This window comes from Hyla sarda, chromosome 9 (assembly GCF_029499605.1).
Source record: "Hyla sarda isolate aHylSar1 chromosome 9, aHylSar1.hap1, whole genome shotgun sequence".
In the NCBI taxonomy this organism is placed as follows: Eukaryota; Metazoa; Chordata; class Amphibia; order Anura; family Hylidae; genus Hyla; species Hyla sarda.
In genome coordinates this window covers 68,020,815-68,042,101 of record NC_079197.1, presented here as the reverse complement: position 1 = coordinate 68,042,101, position 21,287 = coordinate 68,020,815, and the positions used below count along the sequence as shown (strand labels likewise).

General features: G+C 43.8%; 1 protein-coding gene across 7 annotated transcripts in view; it reads left to right on the top strand.

The window, feature by feature from the left end:
- NOX1 (NADPH oxidase 1) overlaps positions 1-21,287 on the top strand; it is a 182,202-nt gene that overhangs the window by 18,703 nt on the left and 142,212 nt on the right. Inside the window, exon 5 of one of the 7 annotated variants that reach the window (XM_056541279.1) lies at positions 13,954-14,104. The exons of 5 other annotated variants lie outside the window; for them this stretch is intronic. The gene's annotated coding sequence lies outside the window, so the exon portion shown is untranslated. Of the gene's footprint in view, positions 1-13,894; positions 14,105-21,287 lie in introns of those variants that run through there. One more of the 7 variants, XM_056541283.1, reaches the window with a different exon arrangement.

Here is a 21,287-nt window from a genome sequence, read left to right as displayed (position 1 = left end):
AACCCACAGAATAAAGATTTTTTTATCAAAAAGGGCACTGCGTAGACACTGAAGCCCCCAAAAGTAACAAAATTCAGTTTTTGTGTTTTTTATTTATTTTTTTCAATTTTGCCCCACAAATAATTTTTGGGGATTTTGTGTTAAAATGAGTGATGTCATTATAAAGTACAATGTGTGGCATTATGGCTCTTAAAAGGCAAGAAGGAAAAAAAACAAAAGACAAAAAAAAAACAACAACAAAAACAAACTGATATTCTTAACCCCTTAAGGACTCAGGGTTTTTCCGTTTTTGCACTTTCGTTTTTTCCTCCTTACCTTTTAAAAATCATAACCCTTTCAATTTTCCACCTAAAAATCCATATTATGGCTTATTTTTTGCGTCGCCAATTCTACTTTGCAGTGAGATTAGTAATTTTACCCAAAAATGCACGGCGAAACGGAAAAAAAAATCATTGTGCGACAAAATTTAAAAAAAAGCCATTTTGTAACTTTTGGGGGCTTCCGTTTCTACGCAGTGCATATTTCGGTAAAAAATCACACCTTATCATTATTCTGTAGGTCCATACGGTTAAAATGATACCCTACTTATATAGGTTTGATTTTGTCGCACTTCTGGAAAAAATCATAACATGCAGGAAAATTTATACGTTTAAAAATGTCATCTTCTGACCCCTATAACTTTTTTATTTTTCCACGTACGGGGCGGTATGAGGACTCATTTTTTGCGCCGTGATCTGAAGTTTTTAACGGTATGATTTTTGTTTTGATCGAACTTTTTGATCACTTTTTATTCATTTTTTAATGGTATAAAAAGTGACCAAAATACGCTTTTTTGGACTTTGGAATTTTTTTGCGCGTACGCCATTGACCGTACGGCTTAATTAATGATATATTTTTATAGTTCGGACATTTGCGCACGCGGCGATACCACATATGTTTATTTTTTATTTTTTTTACACTGTTTTATTTTTTTATGGGAAAAGGGGGGTGATTAAAACTTTTATTAGGGAAGGGGTTAAATTACCTTTATTAACACTTTTTTTAAAAATTTTTTGCAGTGTTATAGGTCCCATAGGGACCTATAACACTGCACACACTGATCTCCTATGCTGATCACTGGCGTGTATTAACACGCCTGTGATCAGCATTATCGGCGCTTGACTGCTCCTGCCTGGATCTCAGGCACGGAGCAGTCGTTCGTCGATCGGACACCGGGGAGGCAGGTGTCCGATCAGCTGTTCAGGACGCCGCGATTTCACCGCGGCGGTCCCGAACAGCCCAACTGAGCAGCCGGGTCACTTTCAGCTTTGACCGCCGCTTCTAAAGGGTTAATACCGCACATCGCCGCGATCGGCGATGTGTGGTATTAGCCGCGGGTCCCGGCCGTTGATTAGCGCCGGGACCGACGCGATATGATGCGGGATCGCGGCGCCATCCCGCTTCATATCGCGGGAGCCGGCGCAGGACTTAAATATACGTCCTGCGTCGTTAAGGGGTTAATGATGCAGCGATTTTTTTTGTGTTAACATTTTCTCCTTCTCCACCTTTTAAAATCAATGACTCTTCAAATTTTTCATAAATTTTCGATCTTGTTTGCAGGACTTATTGCACTTTGTAATGACATCAACCATTGTGCCACAAAATGTACGGTGTAGCCAAAACAAATTATTTGTGAGGCAAAATTGAAAGAAAAAAAACGCTATTAGGCTAGGACTCCACTGAGATTTTTTCCCACCAGCAAAAATGCCAGGAAAAACTGCAAGGAAAACTGCCACGAATTTTCCTTGCATGTTGGCAGTTTTTCTGGTGTTTTTTCTGGCGTTTTCCCTGGTGTGTGGAAATAGCTAGTTTTGTCCCCTGTGGCAGTTTTCTCACTGCCTTCAGGGTACCACTCTGTGGGTCGGATGCTGAGCGCCCGGTCCACAGAGTGTAAGGAGATCAGGAGTGATGTACAGCATCACTACTCGCCTCCCCGGTAGTATAGTATACAGGGGAGCATAGTGTACCCGTGTATACTGTACAGGAGACGGGAATCCTGTCATTATACTGACAGGACTCCCTGCTCCTATAGCCGTTTGGGCAGTATACAGTATTTACAGCTATCTATAGATAGCTGTATATAGTGTATACAGAAGACGAAGTCCGCTTACTGCCCTCGAGTCCCGGGCAGGTCCGTGTAGCTCCGCCCCCTAATGATGATGTAATTAGGGGGCGGAGCTACAGAAGGGAACCAGGCTAGTAAATCTGAAGCTCTGTTCACATTGTCCGTTTTGTATAATGTTAACAGAGCCTTCTGGCAGTGTCTACCCAGACAGTGAGACTCCAGCTGTTGCTAAACTACAACTCCCAGCATGCCCAGACAGCCAAAGGCTGTCTGGTCATGCTGGGAGTTGTAGTTTTGCATCAATTGGTGGCTCCCTGTTTGGGTAGGCATTGCATCATGGGTGCTCTCCCCAGCGGACAGCGCCAAAAATGTCATAACCAATTTTTTGTGTTTTTTTTTTCTTCTCGCTTCAGATCCGTGTATGCAGAGGATTACAGTGGATTCGATTAATTACGGCGGATTAATTTTTTTTCTTTTAATAAAATGGTTAACGAGGGCTGTGGCGGAGTGTTTTTTAAAATAAAATAATTTTTCCAAGATGTTGTGTTTTTTTTATTTTTTTTATTGAATTTTCAGGCTTAGTAGTGTAAGCTGGTGTTTTTGACGGAATCCATTACTAAGCCAGGGCTTAGCGCTAGCCCCAAAAACAGCTAGTGCTAACCCCCAATTATTACCCCGGTACCCACCGCCACAGGGGTGTCGGGAAAAGCCGGTACCAACAGGCCCGGAGCATAAAAAATGTCGCTCCTGTGCCTAGGCGGTAACAGGCTGGCGTTATTTAGGCAGGGGAGGGCCAGGAACAATGGTCCTCGCCCACCCTGGTAACGTCAGGCTGTTGCTGTTTGGTTGGTATTGTGCTGAGAATGAAAATACGGGGAACCCTATGCGTTTTTTTAATTTATTTATTTAAATTTTAAAAAAATGTATAGGGTTCCCCGTATTTTCATTCTCAGCACAATACCAACCAAACAGCAACAGCCTGACGTTGCCAGGGTGGGCGAGGACCATTGTTACTGGCCCTCCCCAGCCTAAATAACGCCAGCCTGTTACCGCGTAGGCTCAGGAGCGCCATTTTTGACGCTCCCGGCCTGTTGGTACCGGCTCTTCCCTGTGGCGGTGGGTACCGGGGTAATAATTGGTGTTTTTAGGGCTAGAGCTAAGCCCTGGCTTAGTAATGGATTCCGTCAAAAGACTGGCTTCCACTACTAAGCCTGAAAATTCAATAGGAAAAAACCACAACACATTGGAAAAATTATTTTATAAAAAAAACACTCCCCCACAGCCCTCGTTAACCATTTTATTAAAAGAAAAAAAATTTATCTGCCGTAATCCATCGAATCCGCCGTAATCCTCTGCATACACGGATCTGAAACGAGAAGAAAAAAACCCACAAAAAATTGGTTATGACATTTTTGGCGCTGTCCGCTGGGGAGAGCACCCATGATGCAATGTCTACCCAAACAGGGAGCCACCAATTGGTGCAAAACTACAACTCCCAGCATGACCAGACAGCCTTTGGCTGTCTGGGCATGCTGGGAGTTGTAGTTTAGCAACAGCTGGAGTCTCACTGTCTGGGTAGACACTGCCAGAAGGCTCTGTTCACATTATACAAAACGGACAATGTGAACTGGTTCCTGCATTTCTACGTACTGCACTTTTCGGTAAAAATTACACATTGGCCCAAAAAATTGTGATTTTCCCACAACAACCAATCACAGCTCAGCTTTCACTTTACCTGAGCTCGCTAGCTGAGCTGTGATTGGTTGCTGTGGGAAAATCTCTATTTTTTTCTCTCTCAAACAGTTTGATAAATCTGAGCCACTTTATCTTTATTTTGAAGGTCCATACGATTACAACAATACCCATTTTATATAGGTTTTGTTTTATTTTGCTAGTGGAAAAAAAAACTTTTTGTAAGAAAATTAGTATGCCACAAAATGTCCTTTTCTGACCCCTATAACTTTATTTTTCTGTATACTGGGCTGTTTTTTTTGCACAGTGATCTGTAGTTTTTAACTGTACTACCTATGTTTTGCTGGGACTTTTTGATTGCTTTTTATAAAAAAAAAAAAAAAAATTGTGTATACAGAGTGACCAAAATACCTAATTCTGGACAAACATTATATTTTTATAGTTTGGACATTTACACATGCGGCGATACCACGTATGTTTTTTTTTAAATTGTTTTTTAAATGGGTGATTCAAACTTTTATCAAACTCTTTGGCAGTTTTTCATTTTTGCACTTTTTAGTTTTTTCCACCTCCACCTTCTAAAAATCATAACATTTTCAATTTTCCACCTAAAAATCCATATGAGGGCTTGTTCTTTGTGCCAACAATGTTACTTTGTAATACCATTACCGTAATAATTTCACCACAAAATCTACGGCGAAAATTTTTAGCGCCTTCTGTTTCTACGTAGTGCAGTTTTTGGTAAAAATTGCACTTTAAATTTATTCTGTAGGTCCATACAGTTGCAAGGATACCCAATTTATATAGGTTTGATTTTATTTTACTATAAAATAAAAATCATAACTACATGCACCAAAATTAATACGTTGACAAATATCCTCTTCTGACCCCTATAACTTTTTTATATTTCCGTAAAAAGGGCGATATGATGGCTAATTTTTCTCAAGTTTTTATTGGTACTATGTTTGTTTTGATCTGACTTTTTTTGATCACTTTTTATTCACTTTTATATGGTATAAAAAGTGACAAAAAATACGCGATTTTGGACTTTGGAATATTTTACGTGTACGCCATTGACCGCGCAATTTAATGAACAATGTATTTTTAAAGTTCGGACATTTACTCACGCAGCAATACCACATATGTTTATTTTTATTTACACTATTTTTTTTTAAATGGGAAAAGGGGAGTGATTCTGACTTTTATTAGGGAAAAGGTTAAATCACATTTATTAACTTTTATTTTTTTTTTTTTTTTTTTATTGCAATGTTCTATACACTCTGATCTCTTACACTGTTCACTGCCAGGCAATAGCATGGCATGGATCAGTGTTATCGCCGCTCAACTGGATCTCAGGCACGGAACAGTCATTCGGCAATCAGACATCAAGGAGCTAGGTAGGGATCCTCCTCACATTCTGCAAGCTGTACTTTTGTTTTAAACGCAGTGATCAAGTTTGATCTCCGCGTCTAAAGGGTTAATGTTGGAGATCAGCCCGATTGGCAATATAGCAATCGGGACCCACCGGGTATGATGCATGCTCAGCTGTCATACCTCGGGAGCATCAAATAGACGTGAATGTACGTCCATTTGTGGCAAGGGGTTAAATCACATTTAAGATAAAAAAAAAAAATTTTTTACACAATTTTTTTTGTCCCATAAGGGGCTATTACATGCAATCATTAGATTGCATACACTGTTCAATGCTTTGCCCATTTTTTGCTGCGGGCGATCTGATCATCCTCTCAAATTGCGGATTGCTGTAGATGCTGTGATCTGTATTGATACCAGCATCTGAGGGGTTAATTGCGGACATCAGCGCAATCACTGATGCCAGCCATTACCGGCAGTCCCTGGCTGCTAATAGCAGCCAGAACCTGCCGTGCATGATGCAAGCACTGCTCCGGTGCTCGTGTCATGTACAGGAAGTAAATGTATGTCCTGGTGCGTTAAGTACCTTTACATCCTGTGTCCTTAAGGTGTTAAAGTGTTATTGTCATAAAAAAAAAAACTTTTGGCATGTCATGCTGACTTATCCAAAGTTTTGGTCGATTGGGTCTCAGTCCCTAGAAATATCAATGTGCACCCCTCCACCCCTTTCCCAGCTTGGAGCTCAGTCAGTCACTTTACTAGCGAAAGGATCCATTATAGCCTATAATGGAGCCTGTCGCTTGCATAGTGACTGAGCACCATACCGGGGAGTGAAGCGCACTTCTATTTTTTACTAATGGCAGTAACACTTTAAAGGTGATGGCTGACAAGGAATATTTTTCAATGACCGTATCACTTTAATTAAAGTGGGTGACTACTGCCCAATAGATACTATACATTTATAGTATTTTATAAAAAACAGATATGTGTCAAGGAATGAGACCCTCGGAAGTCTGTAGGAAAGATGGGCCTCTGGAGCTGGCGCTTCTGGCTTCAAATATAATTCATTTTTATTTGTAGCCAGGAGCACTCTCACCAGACGTTCATCTTTCCTACTGACTCTCGAGGATCTTTGGGTTCCACAAAGATCTCCTTCCTTGATTTTTCCAATGGAGTATCCCTTTAGTACCACAAGGATAAGATGATTAAAGGTGCATGGCTTACATAACAATAAGTAACATTTTAAGTCTTGTTATAGCAACTACTGTTTTAACCACATGTGAAGCTAATCAGATTATTGTGTGCTTTATAGCTGTCTGGATTAACTATGTTCTCTGATGTATGCAATGCTTCTGCATCATTGGACTAATAACCTTGACTTTACTTTGTTTTGTATTTATTATGCCGTTTCCATTGTGTGAACATTAACCCACCTAAAGTGGTGGTAAAGCAGCTCCCATTGAAGCTACTACTGTTCACTGTAAAATACATATTGGTTTCAGTGGAGAATGTAGGAAGAAAAATATGGAAAGATGGAAGCATCAGGTAAACATTCTTGCCAAGCATTTTGCACAGTTCAGAAAACTTACCATTTTTGATTTAAACAAAGAGCATTATTTAAACCATTTAAACAGCTTGTCTGGTAGTTTGGAGGAGGGAGGGCACAAATCTTCTCATATAGCAAACTGTACTCTCCTATTCAATTTCCACTGATCCAACACAGATCCTGCTGCAGTTTCTCTCAGTCTTTTACAGGCAGCCGCAATGACATTTTTTCTCAAATGATGCTGCATCCAATCACTGCCTTTAGTGGACACAAGCCATACTTCCTGGCTTCACTGACCATTGATGCGTGATCACTGCTGCCTGTAAGCAAAGAAAAGATTGGCAGGAATCTCTCAAGTGTTGGAAAATGAATTTAACTGGCAAGTACTTGATATTTTAATATAAGAAAAATCCTAATTTTAATCTGTCAGAAAGCCCCATTGAGGGTACATCCATTTGCAGCATTTTTGCACTGAAAACCCCATCAGGAAATCCACACCAAATTGTGCAAATTTGCATCAGTGAATTTACAGAAAATATGCAATGTACTTGGTGCAATTATGTACATGTTAGACCTATAAGACATGACGTACTGCATGTGCCTATTTTCTATAGATGGTGCACTGTTTTCACAATCATTGAAGATGGTTTTTGTTACTATATTCATTGATAAGTACAAGTTTGCCATCTTGTAATTACTGTATGTAATGTTATATGTAATGCTAACAGCATCTTAAGGTATGACTTTGTCAGCTGATTTGAAAGAGTAAATAAAAGAATAACAGAACTTTTAAAATTACATTGTAATCCATTACATAAAACATGACAAATTTATTTTCTCCAGATGGCAGTGGCCACAAAAAATATTGCCCAAGCAAGAACAAAGTATTTTAAGTCAGTATTTTACATCGTATTTGCAGTGCCGGTTCTTACTATAGGCGAAGTAGGCATTGCCTATAGCACACTTTTGCATCAGCAGCACAGCACCCCCCACTGTCACTGTGTAACTTCTGCATGCACGGAGTGCTTTGATTGTTCTGTCTGTGTGCATGAAGAATAGTGCTCCCACTCCGTGAAGACATTGAGAGTTGTTGCTGGTATGGTGTCTCACAAATGTTGCAGGGAGTTGGTGATTCGTGCCCCAGCAGACACTGTGCCCCCAGTGGCTTCCACATTGATTCAGTTATTGTCTGCTCTATACCACCCCATCCCAGGCGCCGACGAAGCCAGTCTGACAGACTAGAGACAGTCAGGCTCAGGCAGTGACAGACCAACACAGTGTGCTATTTCTCACACCAGGATGTATTATGTGCAACTTCTGCAAAAATCACACATAATTGCACATATGCCACCACACCCGGGACCACACCATGTTGGCTGGCTGCATGCGCCCCATGTATACAGCTTTGCTATTTAATTTCTTAAGGATATCCAGCGTACATGTATGCCCTAGTCCTGCTCCAGCTGAGCACGCTTCTTACCCAAATGCTGGTAAATAAGCGCCGATAACACTGATTAATGCTGTTCAATGGCATAGGATTGTCCAGTGTATGCATTATTGGTCACTTCATATACCAGGAAAAAAAAGTGATCTAAAACTCAGATCAGATCACGGTGCAAAAATGAGACCTCAAACAGCAATGTTACATAGTTAGTACGGATGAAAAAAGACATACGTCCATCAAGTTCAACCAGGGAATTGAAGGGTAGGGGTGTGGCGCGATATTGGGGAAGGGATGGGATTTTATTTTTCTTCAGAAGCATTAATGTTATTTTGTTCCAGGAATGCATCTAACCCTGTTTTAAAGCTGTTAAATTTTCCTGCTGTGACCAGTTCCTGAGGTAGACTGTTCCATAAGTTCACAGTTCTTATGGTAAAGAAGGCGTGTCGCCCCTTGAGACTAAACCTTTCCTTCTCCAGACGGATGGAGTGCCCCCTCGTCCTTTGGGGGGGTTTAACCTTGAACAGTTTTCCTCCATATTTTTTGTATGGGCCATTAATATACTTATATACATTTATCATATCCCCCCTTAAACGTCTCAAGACTAAACAATTGTAACTCCTTTAATCGCTCCTCATAACTAAGATGTTCCATGCCCCATATTAGTTTAGTCTTGCGTCTCTGCACCTTTTCCAGCTCCACAGTGTCCCTTTTTTGGACTGGTGCCCAAAACTGAACAGCATATTCCAGGTGAGGCTGTACCAATGCTTTATAAAGGGGGAGTATTATGTCCCTGTCCCTCGAGTCCATGCCTCTTTTTATACATGACAACATCCTGCTGGCCTTGGAAGCAGCAGCCTGACATTGCATGCTATTCTGTAGTCTGTGATCTACAAGCACACCCAGATCCTTCTCTACCAGTGACTCTGCCAGTTTAATCCCCCTTAAGACATACGACGCATGCATGTTATTAGTACCCAGATGCATAACTTTACATTTATGCACATTGAACCTCATTTGCCAAGTGGATGCCCAGACACTTATCTATCCAAGTCATCTTGTAACCTATACACATCCTCTATAGACTGTACCATGCTACAAAGCTTGGTGTCATCTGCAAAGATAGAAACAGAGCTGTTAATGCCATCCTCTATATCATTGATAAATAAATTAAACAACAGCGGGCCTAGTACTAAACCTTGGGGTACACCACTAATAACTGGGGACCAATCAGAGTACGAATCATTGACCACCACTCTCTGGGTACGATCCATGAGCCAGTGTTCAATCCAGTTACAAACTAAAGTTTCCAAACTCAAAGACTTTAACTTACCTGTCAGACGTCTGAGGGACAGTATCAAACGCTTTAGCAAAATCCAGAAACACTAGATCCACAGCCATTCCTCTGTCAAGGCTTCTACTCACTTCTTCATAAAAGCAAATTAGATTGGTTTAACAACTTCTATCCTTAGTAAACCCATGCTGGTTATCACTTATAATTAGGGATCGACCGATATAGTTTTTTTAGGGCCGATACCGATAATCGGTGCAGGTTAGGGCCGATAGCCGATAACTTATAACGATATTCCGGTATAAGTTATCGGCTATTTAACCCCCTGCGACACCGCTGCAGATCATTGATTTAAAGCGGGCGCTTTAAATCAATGATCTGCAGTGGCTTTTGCGGGGCCATAGGCCACCGCCGCCACCACCCGCTTCTCTCCCCCTACCTGTCAGGGTGGTCCGGGCCATCCATCCATCGTTCCTGTAGTGTCCGGGGGCGTTCCGGGTGGAGGGTGGTCCGGTCCGGGCTGTCCTTCTTCTCCGGAGGTCATCTTCTCCACTCCCGGCAGGCTCCGGCCTAGTGCGCTGCATAGACGCCGCTGCGCAGTGACGCCCGTGCGCAGCGACGCACCTGATGTCACGGCGTAGTGGCGTCTATGCAGCGTACTAGGCCGGAGCCTGCCCGGAGTGGAGAAGAAGACGGTGGGAGAAGGAGAGCCCGGACCGGACCACCCGGAACGCCCCCGGACTCTACAGGAACGATGGATGGATGGCCCGGATCACCCCCATTACGGGTAAGTTTAATTTTTTTATTGACTGGGAGGTTGGGGGAGGGGCCCGACCGGTATAGCGGTATGGGAAAAAATCCATACCGGTATACCGCCTAGCATCACGGTGGGGGGTGCGACGTGGTGTGGTGGGTCGGCGGTGCGGTGCTGCGGGTCGAGGGGGTGGCGGTCGCGGTGCGGGGGGCGGGGCATTATCGGCTTATCGGCAAGATAATTGCCGATACCGATAGTGCCCAAAATCGTGATTATCGGCCGATAATATCGGCCATACCGATAATCGGTCGATCCCTACTTATAATACTATTATCCCTATGTATTCCTGTATGTAATCCCTTATAAGTCCTTCAAACAATTTACCCACAATGCACGTTAGACTTACCGGTCTATAGTTTCCTGGGGATGACCTAGAGCCCTTTTTGAAGATTGGCACCATATGCGCCTTGCAGAATCATCACACACTATGGCATCGTTCACACTGACTTTCATACCACTTCTTACATACAGACAGACTCCACCACCTTTTCTGTTCATTCTATCCTTGCGAAACAATGTAAACCCCTGCAGATTGACAGCCCAGTCATGCGAGGAGTCCAGCCATGTCTCGGTGACCCCAACTATATCAATATGTTCCTCCATTATCAAGGCCTCAAGCTCCCCAATTTTATTTGCTAGGCTTCTGGCATTTGTGAACATACACTTTACATTTCCATCCTTTATGTTATTGGGGTTAATGGGATTCAAGGGTGTAAGTTTTATTTTCCTATGAAGCCTATTCCTATTAAATATTCTAACCCCTCCCTCCGCTCCACCCCCAGGTACATTATTAAGTCCCCGCTCTCTATCTACACTATCTTCCCCCTCTTTGCTGTAGGTTCCCTCCCCCCAAGTCCCTAGTTTAAACACTCCTCCAGCCTTCTAGCCATCTTCGCTCCAAGCACAGCTGCACCCTCCCCATTGAGGTGCAGCACGTCCCTACGGTAGAGCCGGTAGCCGACAGTGAAGTCAGCCCAGTTCTCCATGAACCCAAACCCCTCCTTCCTACACAAGATTCTGAGCCACTTGTTTACCTCCCTAATCTCCCGCTGCCTCTCTGGTGTGGCTCGTGGTACTGTCAGTATTTCAGAAAATACTACCTTGGAGGTCCTTGCCTTAAGCTTGCGGCCTAAGTCCCTGAAATCATTTTTAAGGACACTCCACCTACCTTTTACTTTGTCATTGGTACCAATATGTACCATGACTGCTGGGTCCTCTCCAGCCCCGCCCAGCAACCTGTCAACCCAATCCGCGATGTGCCGAACTCGTGCGCCAGGCAGCCAACACACTGTTCGGCGATCCCGGTCTTTGTGACAGATCGCCGTGTCTGTCCCCCTAATAATTGAGTCCCCCACCACTAGTACCTGTCGGGCCTGCCCTGCACTCCTCCCTCCCTGCTTACTGGAGCAGACACCCCCCTGGTGGTCAGAGGCAGTATCCTGCTGCAGTTCTGCTAGCTCTGTAATGGCATCCCCCTCCTCTGCCAAGCGGGCAAACTTGTTGGGGTGTTCCAGTTCAGGACTAGCCTCCCTGACACTTTTTCCCCTACCCCGCTTTCTAACTGTAGCTGCCTGACTGTCCTGCAACTCCGTCCCACTATCCTCCCCCACCTCTACCCCAGAGAGTACCTGCTCAGTGAGCAGGAGACTCTTCTCCGGGTTGTCAATGCGTCTCAATGTTGCAAGCTGTTCCTCTAGATCCAGGATCTGGGCTTCCAAATGAACAACTCGCTCACATCTCACACGGCAGTATGCACCCTCGAACTGCTGCTCAAGGATTGCATACATCGCGCAGGATGTACACCGGACTGCATTTTCCAACATAGAGGCCATCTAGTTATGGGGATTTCACAAATGTATAGGCAAAAACAGACAGTCAAAATTACCTAGTGGGTTCAGAAATGAACACTCACAGCGATCTCAACCTCCTGCTTTCAAACTCCTGTTTTTGAAGCTCCTCTTTCAAGCCCACTCTTACACAGCAACACTCAGAAAGAGCAAGCGAGCTCAGGGAGGACAGAAAATAAGAGAATTATAGCATAGGGCAGTGTTTCTCAACCAGGGTGCCTCCAGCTGTTGCAAAACTACAACTCACAGCATGCCCGGACAGTCAAAGGCTGTCCGGGCATGCTGGGAGTTGTAGCTTTGCAACAGCTGTTGGCAGCCTGGTTGGGAAACACTGGCATAGGGGTTAGAAGAGAACAATTTTAGGCAAACCTATTATCGTACAAAAATTTTATAGGAGGAGATTTATCATAACCTGTCCAGAGGAAAAGATGCTGAGTTGCCCATAGCAACCAATCAGATCACTTCCATTTTTGAAAAGGCCTCTGAAAAATGAAGCAATCTGATTGGTTGCTATGGGTAACTCAGCAACATTTCCTCTGGACAGGTTTTGGTAAATCTCCCCCAGATTTTTTAAGGGTAGTACAATATCAAACCTATTTAAGTTTGGAATTGTTGTAATCGTATGGGCCTACAGAATAAAGATAATATTGGTTTCACTATAGATTTTTTGTTAAAATAGTGATGTCATTACAATTGGTGGCACGTAAGTGCAAAAATAAAAAGAAATCCCTGTGTCCTTAAGTGTTTAACTGTCCGAGTAAGAGGTATACAATTTATACCTCCTGCTCAGCCAAAAGGCACCAAACTAATTGCGGACACAGCTAGTACAGAGCAGGGGCTCCCATTATTGGAGTACAGCAGTGCTATACAGCAGTGCAATAGAAACACACTGTGAGTTTGAAACGTAATACGTTTGTGTACTTTTGTGAACGCCCCCTTATACTCTGTGAGCCAGACACAATGCACATGACCCATGGAGTGTATTCATTATTCTCAGCAGGAAGAGTTGGGATGTCATGGGTTGCTCATCCTGGGTGACTCACTGTAAGGGTACGTTCACACGTGCGGATTTACAGTGTATTTTACGCTGCAGATCCGCCGCTGAAGGACCTCTGTATGGTGCCCTTAAATGTGCCTGCTCAGAGCGGCAATACGGCGCTCCGAGCAGACACACTGCAATGAGCGAGTCGCCGCGCATGTGCGGTGTACTCGCACACATCGTGGCCGCTTCCCCTGCTCAATGAGCTAGTCCGAGAGCTGCCGCGATGTGAGAGTATAATGCGCATGCACGCGGTGACTCGCACATCGCAGCCTAAATATTTAGGCTCTCTGTCATGAGATGCCGCATACAGCTCTGATGGCAGCCGTAACATAGGACATATGTAAACCCAGTCTAAGGGTACATTCAGACGTGCGGATTTTCGCTGCGTATTTCACTGCGGATCCGCCGCTGAAGGACCTCCTATATGCTGCCTTTATATGTGCCTGCTCAGAGCGGCAATATGCCGCTACGAGCAGACGCTCGTAGCGGCATATTGCCGCTCTGAGCAGGCACATATAAAGGCAGCATATAGGAGGTCCTTCAGCGGCGGATCCGCAGTGAAATACGCAGCGAAAAGCCGCACGTCTGAATGTACCCTTAGACTGGGTTTACATATGTCCTATGTTACGGTTGCCATCAGAGCTGTATGCGGCATCTCATGACAGAGAGCCTAAATATTTCCTTCTAAAGAATCCAAATGCTGTATAAATAACGATTCTTGATGAGACTAACAGCAAGAAACGCGTTGAATCCGCAACAGAATTTGCATTATCTACAACCAACTGCATGGACTGTATGCCTACAGGACTGATGTCCAAAACAAAGCACCTTAATACGCTGAGCACACCGGCAGGATTCGATACGGACCTCTGAACCACCGTAAGGACTGCAATCCACCCGGAGGAAACACTGCTCTTAATGAGCCACATCCGTACGAAGCAAGCCCGGGATACCAGGTTTAACTTTTCTTTGTTTATATATCCTATCACTGCCTGAGATGGACTGTGACTTTAAATATGACCTTCTGCTGCTAAAAAAAAATTACCTAGGTGTGAATTGTGATACCCTGCGGTACCGGACTGTGTGAACAGGAGCACAAGACACCTTGCAGGTCGGCATTGTACTATTCTCAGCATTTGCAAGTGATTTTATCTTTTTTATGGAAATCCTGTGTACTTTGGTGTGAAACAATATATGACTGTGAAATTGAAATCTACACCTAAGGTATCCCTCTCCTGCCCACGCTATAGGTTTGCTCAGCGGGATATGGTTAAATCATAATCAGGGTGCTACTACCTACAGCAGTTGGTGGCCGAACTTTTATTGTGTCTTAAAGAAAAATTTTTGTGCACACTTTTTGTTATTCACCATAGTTTGATTGCCTTGTGTGAATTTATACATTTTTTCTTTCTTAAATTTTTTTCGTCAATACCTTTTTTTAAATGGAGAAATAAATGTGACGTTTTATTATTATCTCACTGCTTCATCAGTGCTTATTTTACATATGTCCTGCATCCGAGCTAGGTGAACTCAGCCTAGATCCGACTCAGCTGATACCATGACTGATGACAACTTGTCATCATTTGTATGGCATCTGGCGTCCATTGTTTCTGGGCATCAAGCTGTGTTCCCCTGTCCGGTGCCCTCTGGCATGTCCAACCATGCAGCGTCAAAATTGAGGCGCTGGATGAATTTGAACGGTCCTTTTCAAATTCATGGGATCAGTTCTAGCATCAGTTTCCCACCGGTGCAGGCCTTGAGGGAAATTATGCAGAATGCCTGATATATGTCAAACCAGCGTTAGAAGATATGTGAGTTTGATGATATAAAACTGTACAGGGGCTCACCTCTGTAGTGCGAGCTGATAAGCGGCTCCTTTGTCTCCGGTTTCATTTATCCATTGGGAGGGTGTTTTCAATGTAGATCTCTAACCTGGGGCTCTGCGATTGTTGCAAAACTGCAACTCCCAGCATGCCCTGACAGCAACAGACAGCCTCTAACTCTCAAAGCATGCTGGAACTTGTAGTTTTTCTATAAATGGAGAGCTTACTAGTTTGAGTTCAGTGCAGAATTACATATCCCTGCATGTCTTGGTAGCTTACAGCAAAAATCATTAAAGGGGTACTCTGCTGTTCAGCGTTTGGGAGCTGGCGCTGGGAGCTTGTGACATCATAGCCCTGGAGGGGCTATGACATCACGAGCTCCCGGCGCCGGCTCTAAGCATTCGGAACATTTTGTTCCAAAGGCTGAGCAGTGGAGTACCCCATTAAATAGGTAGAGCGGTGAAAAAGGGGCGGGTCAAAGGGCGGAGACATTGGGCGGAGCCATGGTGCAGCAAAATTAACTTTAGCCTAGGGCGGCCAAAAATCCTTCCACCGACCCCGCATATTTGTAGGTCAAAGGAGTGGGTCCAAGACACATTATACCGTTACTCTGTGTGTGTTCCACACCTGGTTTTGGCTTGCAAGTGCTGATGTGTAAAAGTACACATCTTAAATCTAAAGTAACACCCTAAGTAAAGATAAGCTTTAGCAAAAGCTGGATTCAGCCTTAGGCTGGGTTCACATCACGTTTTTGCCATACTGTTTTCAATCCGTTTTACTTAAGAAAACCGTATGGCAAAAAAAAGGGATGGAACAGTATGGGAAAAAGTATACCATATGCGTTTTTAAACTGTATACTGTTTTTAAAACTGCATACATTTCCGTCTGTTTTTATAAAAAAAACAAAACACAAGTTTTTGATAATTTTGTCAATTTTTAATGGGAGGGGTGTTGGGTGGGGACTTTAGGATGCAAATGCGCATGTGCAAAGTAAAAACCGTATACGGTTTCCCATATGGAACTGTATACATGTGCGTTTCCCATTGACGTCCATGTTAAAAAAAAAAAAAAAAAAAAAAAAAAACGTATGCGGTTGCAGTACGGTTTTTAAACCGGAGTCAAAACCGTGGTTGACCATGTTTTTGTCTCCGGTTTAAAAACCCTACTGAAACCGCATACGCGCATTTGCATCTTAAAATCCCCACCGAACACCCCTCCCATTTAAAATGGACAAAATTATCAAAAACGTATGTTTTCTTTTTTTTATAAAAACGGACGGAACTGTATGCACTTTTAAAAACAGTATACAGTTTAAAAACGCATACGGTTTACTTTTTCCCATACTGTTCCATCCGTTTTTTTTGCCATACGGTTTTCTTTAGAAAAACGGATTGAAAACAGTATGGCAAAAACGTGATGTGAACCCAGCCTTAGGCTGTGTTCACATCACGTTTTCTCCCATACGGGAGCGCATACGGCAGGGGGGAGCTAAAACCTTGTGCTCCCGTATGCTTTCGTATGCGCTCCCGTATGTAATTAATTTCAATGGTCCGGCCACAGTGAAACGTTCGGTCCAGTCGGCTCATTTTTGCGCTGTATGCGCTTTTTCCCCAGACCTAAAACTGTGGTCAACCACGGTTTTAGGTCCGGTTGTAAAAGCGCATACGGCGCAAAAATTAGCCGACCGGACTGAACGTTTCACTGTGGCCGGCACAAGGTTTTAGCTCCCCCCTGCCGTATGCGCTCCCGTATGGGAGAAAACGTGATGTGAACCAGCCCTCCTTAGGCTGGGTTCACAATCAGTATTTTGGTCCATATTTGGGTGTCATTCAGAAACTCCTCTATAGCCAAAACATTTGCACCAGTATTGAGTGACATGTCTCTCATAGGGACTGGGTCCCATTGCAACTTTGTAACTGCCTCTGTGGCAGGTATGCCACTAGGTTTTATAGTTTTATTCAAAGGGTTATATTTAAATTAAAGGCGTTATCCAGGAATAGAAAAACAGAGCTAAGTTCTTTTACAAACTCCACATCTGTCCCCAGGTTGTGTGTGGTATTACATCTTGGCTCCATTCACTTCTATGGAATTGAGCTGCAGAACTCCACCCAACCTGGTGATAAACAGGGAGCAATTTTTTAAAGAAACTTGCTCTGTTTTTCTATTCTTGGATAACCACTTTAAAGAGTACCTGTCATTAAACCATATTTTCTAAACTAACTCAGATTATATTCCCTAACTACTCATAACACCCCTCCTGCCCTTACGAGATTTTCTTCTACTTGCTCACATTGTGTGAGCTCCTAGGAGGAGAAAGTGGGCGTTCCCCTGGAAGTGAGACGTCATGAACGCCTGCGAGAGCTGTGTCCCGCATGCACTGTCAGATCGGGAGGAGACCAAACTAACTGTGTGACTTGTGGCAGGAACAGATCAGAGCCACCTAGTGGACAGTTTTTCATTCACATTTAAAACATATAAAGGTTAAGAATTTTAACAGCAAGTAAAGAGCAAAGTGTCTTATAATTACAAAAGAAACAATATATTAAAAGTTTAGTTTGTTCAGGGGTATTGCGGGGACCTCTAATGATCAGTTGTAGGACACACACATTTTTTAAAACATTTAAATGTTCTTTTTGATTTAAGAATTTTTAGTAGAATTTTTTATTTGTAACAGATAGTAACAATGAAACCTGTTTTGGGATAGATTATAATGATCCTCCTCTTCAGGGCCATTCTAAAATCGCTATTGGCCGCCTATTATATACTGATAGAAAGTTAACTTAACATTAGAAAGATACTTATCCACCATTGGTGAATCAATTTACATTTAAAACAGGGGTACTTGAGATGGGAAAAGGCTATAAAAAACTAAATCTGAAACAAAATAATGGGCTTTAGTATCATCATCATATGGTCCAATGATACTTTATTCCAAATGTTATTTTATTTTTTGCAGCAGCATATGGGAGGTAAAAAAAAAAGATATATATATATATATATATATATATATTTATATCCCATCTACCTGTACGCCATGAACTATGATTGTGGCGTGTAAATGCAGACTCTATCCGTGACATTTAGCTCTGAGAGCTGATCGGGACATCTGTAGCAAAATCGCAGCTCCCGATCAGCTGAATGGAAGGGAAGGCCCTTACCTGCCTTCTCGCCTTACAATCTGCGCTCTGATGTCCCAGCCAGGCTCTGCAGGCTTGAGCAGCAGAGCACCGATATCACTGATCAATGTTAAGCCAAATCTCAAAAAGAAAAGTTAATAAAATCACCCCCTTTTCCCATTTTTTTAATAAAATAAGGAAATCAGAAATAAACAAGTGTGGTACCCCCACCTGCGTAAATGTCCAAATTATTAAAAAATATAAAGGGTTGTTAAACCGCAAGGTCGATATCGTACACGTAAAATAAAAGTCAAAAATTGTGCATTTTTGGTCACTCCATATACCATAAAATAATTAATAAAAAGCAATCAAAAAGTCTCATCACAACAAAAATGGTACAGATAAAAACTTCAGAACACAGATAAAAAAATGAGCCCTCATATACAGTACAGACCAAAAGTTTGGAAACACCTCATTCAGAGTTTTCTTTATTTTCATGACTATGAAAATTGTAGATTCACACTGAAGGCATCAAAACTTATTTAATTTAACACATGTGGAATTATATACGTAACAAAAAAGTGTGAAACAACTGAAAATATGTCATATTCTAGGTTCTTCAAAGTAGCCACCCTTTTCTTTGATTACTGCTTTGCACACTCATTCTCTTGATGAGCTTCAAGAGGTAGTTACCTGAAATGGTCTTCCAACAGTCTTGAAGGAGTTCCCAGAGATGCTTAGCACTTGTTGGCCCTTTTGCCTTCACTCTGCGGTCCAGCTCACCCCAAACCATCTCGATTGGGTTCAGGTCCGGTGACTGTGGAGGTCAGGTCATCTGGTGCAGCACCCTATCCCTCTCCTTCTTGGTCAAATAGCCCTTATACAGGCTGGAGGTATGTTTGGGGTCATTGTCCTGTTGAAAAATAAATGATGGTCCAACTAAACGCAAACCGGATGGAATAGCATGCTGCTGCAAGATGTTGTGGTAGCCATGCTGGTTCAGTATGCCTTCAATTTTGAATAAATCCCCAACAGTGTCACCAGCAAAGCACCCTCACACCATCACACCTCCTCCTCCACACCAGCACACCTGTGAAGTGACTAACTCTTGAAGCTCAACAAGAGAATGCCAAGAGTGTGCAAAGCAGTGATCAAAGCAAAGGTGGCTACTTTGAAGAACCTAGAATATGATATATTTTCAGTTGTTTCACACTTTTTTGTTATGTATATAATTCCACATGTCTTAATTCATAGTTTTGATGCCTTCATTGTGAATCTACAATTTTCATACCCATGAAAATAAAGAAAACTCTGAATGAGAAGGTGTGTCCAAACTTTTGGTCTGTACTGTAGCACCGTATGCAGAAAAATAAAAAGGTTTATAGGGGTCAGAAGAGGACAATTTTAAGCATACTAATCGTTTGGTGCATGTAGTTCAAAATGTTTTTGAAGTAGTAAAATAAAATAAAACCTATATAATTTGGGTATCCTTGTTACCGTATGGACTTACAGAATAAAGATAATGTGTCAGGGGGGCGTGGCATGGACTCTGAGCTGAGCAGACGCATGCTGCTCTAGCTCCGCTTTAAGCCCATGCTTTTACTTCTCCTGCCATCATCCTGGACTCCCTGAACCTACCTCAGAGGCTTCGGAACTGTGCTGGGTCTCTGGGCTCCATCATGCCGCAGCATAAAAACGCCTCGACGGCAAAGCTGCAGCAGCTTGCGTGCCCGGAACCTTAAGATGGCGTTGGCTCCTCACTGCTGCTTCACAAGCAAGACCCCGCCACTGCCGAACCATCAGCTGCCCTCTCCCCGACTACCCCACCAGTTGATCTTACCCTCGGGGAGGTCTCTACGTAGTTGCTGACTGCTATCACTGCCTGCAAGACTTCCCTCACAAGTAGGCTGGAGGAGGAAAGGGTAGACCTGGATCTGCTACGCCAGGACCTCCATAACCTCCAGGGGGTCCGCCATGCTGAGGACCGCATCTCTACCGTGGAGGACAATGTGGCTACCTTACCTGCCTCTATAGCGGCTCTTGAACGGACTGCCTCCCAGTGGAAGGAAAAGGCGGATGACCTCGAGAACAGGCTGCGGAGGAACAACCTCCGGATCATGGGTCTCTCGAGCTGCTACCCAATGCTTCCTTCTCTGCGGCCTACGTGGTGGAGCGGGCTTACCGTGTGCCGACGTGCCCCCTCCACCTGGGGAACCCCTGCGTCCGTTACTCGCTCGGGTGCTCAACTGCAGTGATCGAGACCTAGCGCTGCGGCTGCTCCGCCACCTACCTGAAATCACCTATAATGGCTCCCCAGTGTCCATCTTCCCGGACTTCTCCCCGGACCTTCAAAAGAAGCGTGCAACCTTTCAATCTGTCAAGTGGAAGCTGCGAGAGATGGCGGTCCCTTATTCCATGGTATACCCTGCACGGCTGCGGATAGTGGACGGCGAACATACCTTGTTTTTCCTTACTCCACAGTAGGCGGATGAATGGGCTTCCCGACGCCGCAACCATAAATAGAGTGCCTCTTTCCGGAGCGCTCTGCTAGTGCTCTACATCTACAATATGCACCTGCCTACACGGCACATGCTGCCTTCTTGCCTTGGGGGAGCTCTCCCTCTCTTGGAAGCGGACCTGGCTGTGAGTACTGTACCCATACTGGGCCCCCCATGCTCTGGACTTTCCTCTCCTTACCTAGCCTTCACCCTTCCCTGCATCCCCCCTGCCTCCATGCCCCTTATACCTGGACTCACCTTCTGAGCCTGGACCTGCATGGACTGTCTAGCCTCCCCCTGCCCCCGATACCCCACTCCGATCACTGGTGTGATGTCCTGTCACTACTCATTAGCCCTCTCCCCCTGCTTCCTTATCCCTGATGCCCCTCTCGCTGTCCCCCATCAGACTTTTTCCATCTTCAAGCTGCCCTGGCCCTACCACCGTCTGGACATTCAAATGGACCTCTACCTCCTGTGGCTTTCCCTCTCCCTGATGGATGGACATATCCAGCCCGTGATCTCCCTACCTCACTCGTTATCCCTTCCCTGGGACTATGCAGATGCTACTTCTCTACTCTACCCCTGAGTTCTTATTGGATTTGATTGCTCCTTGGTTCCAGAGTGATAGAAATATGTATTACTGTTTTATCATGTCTCCCCCCCCCCCCCTCTCCCCCCTTTCCCACCCCTTTTTTTCTTCCT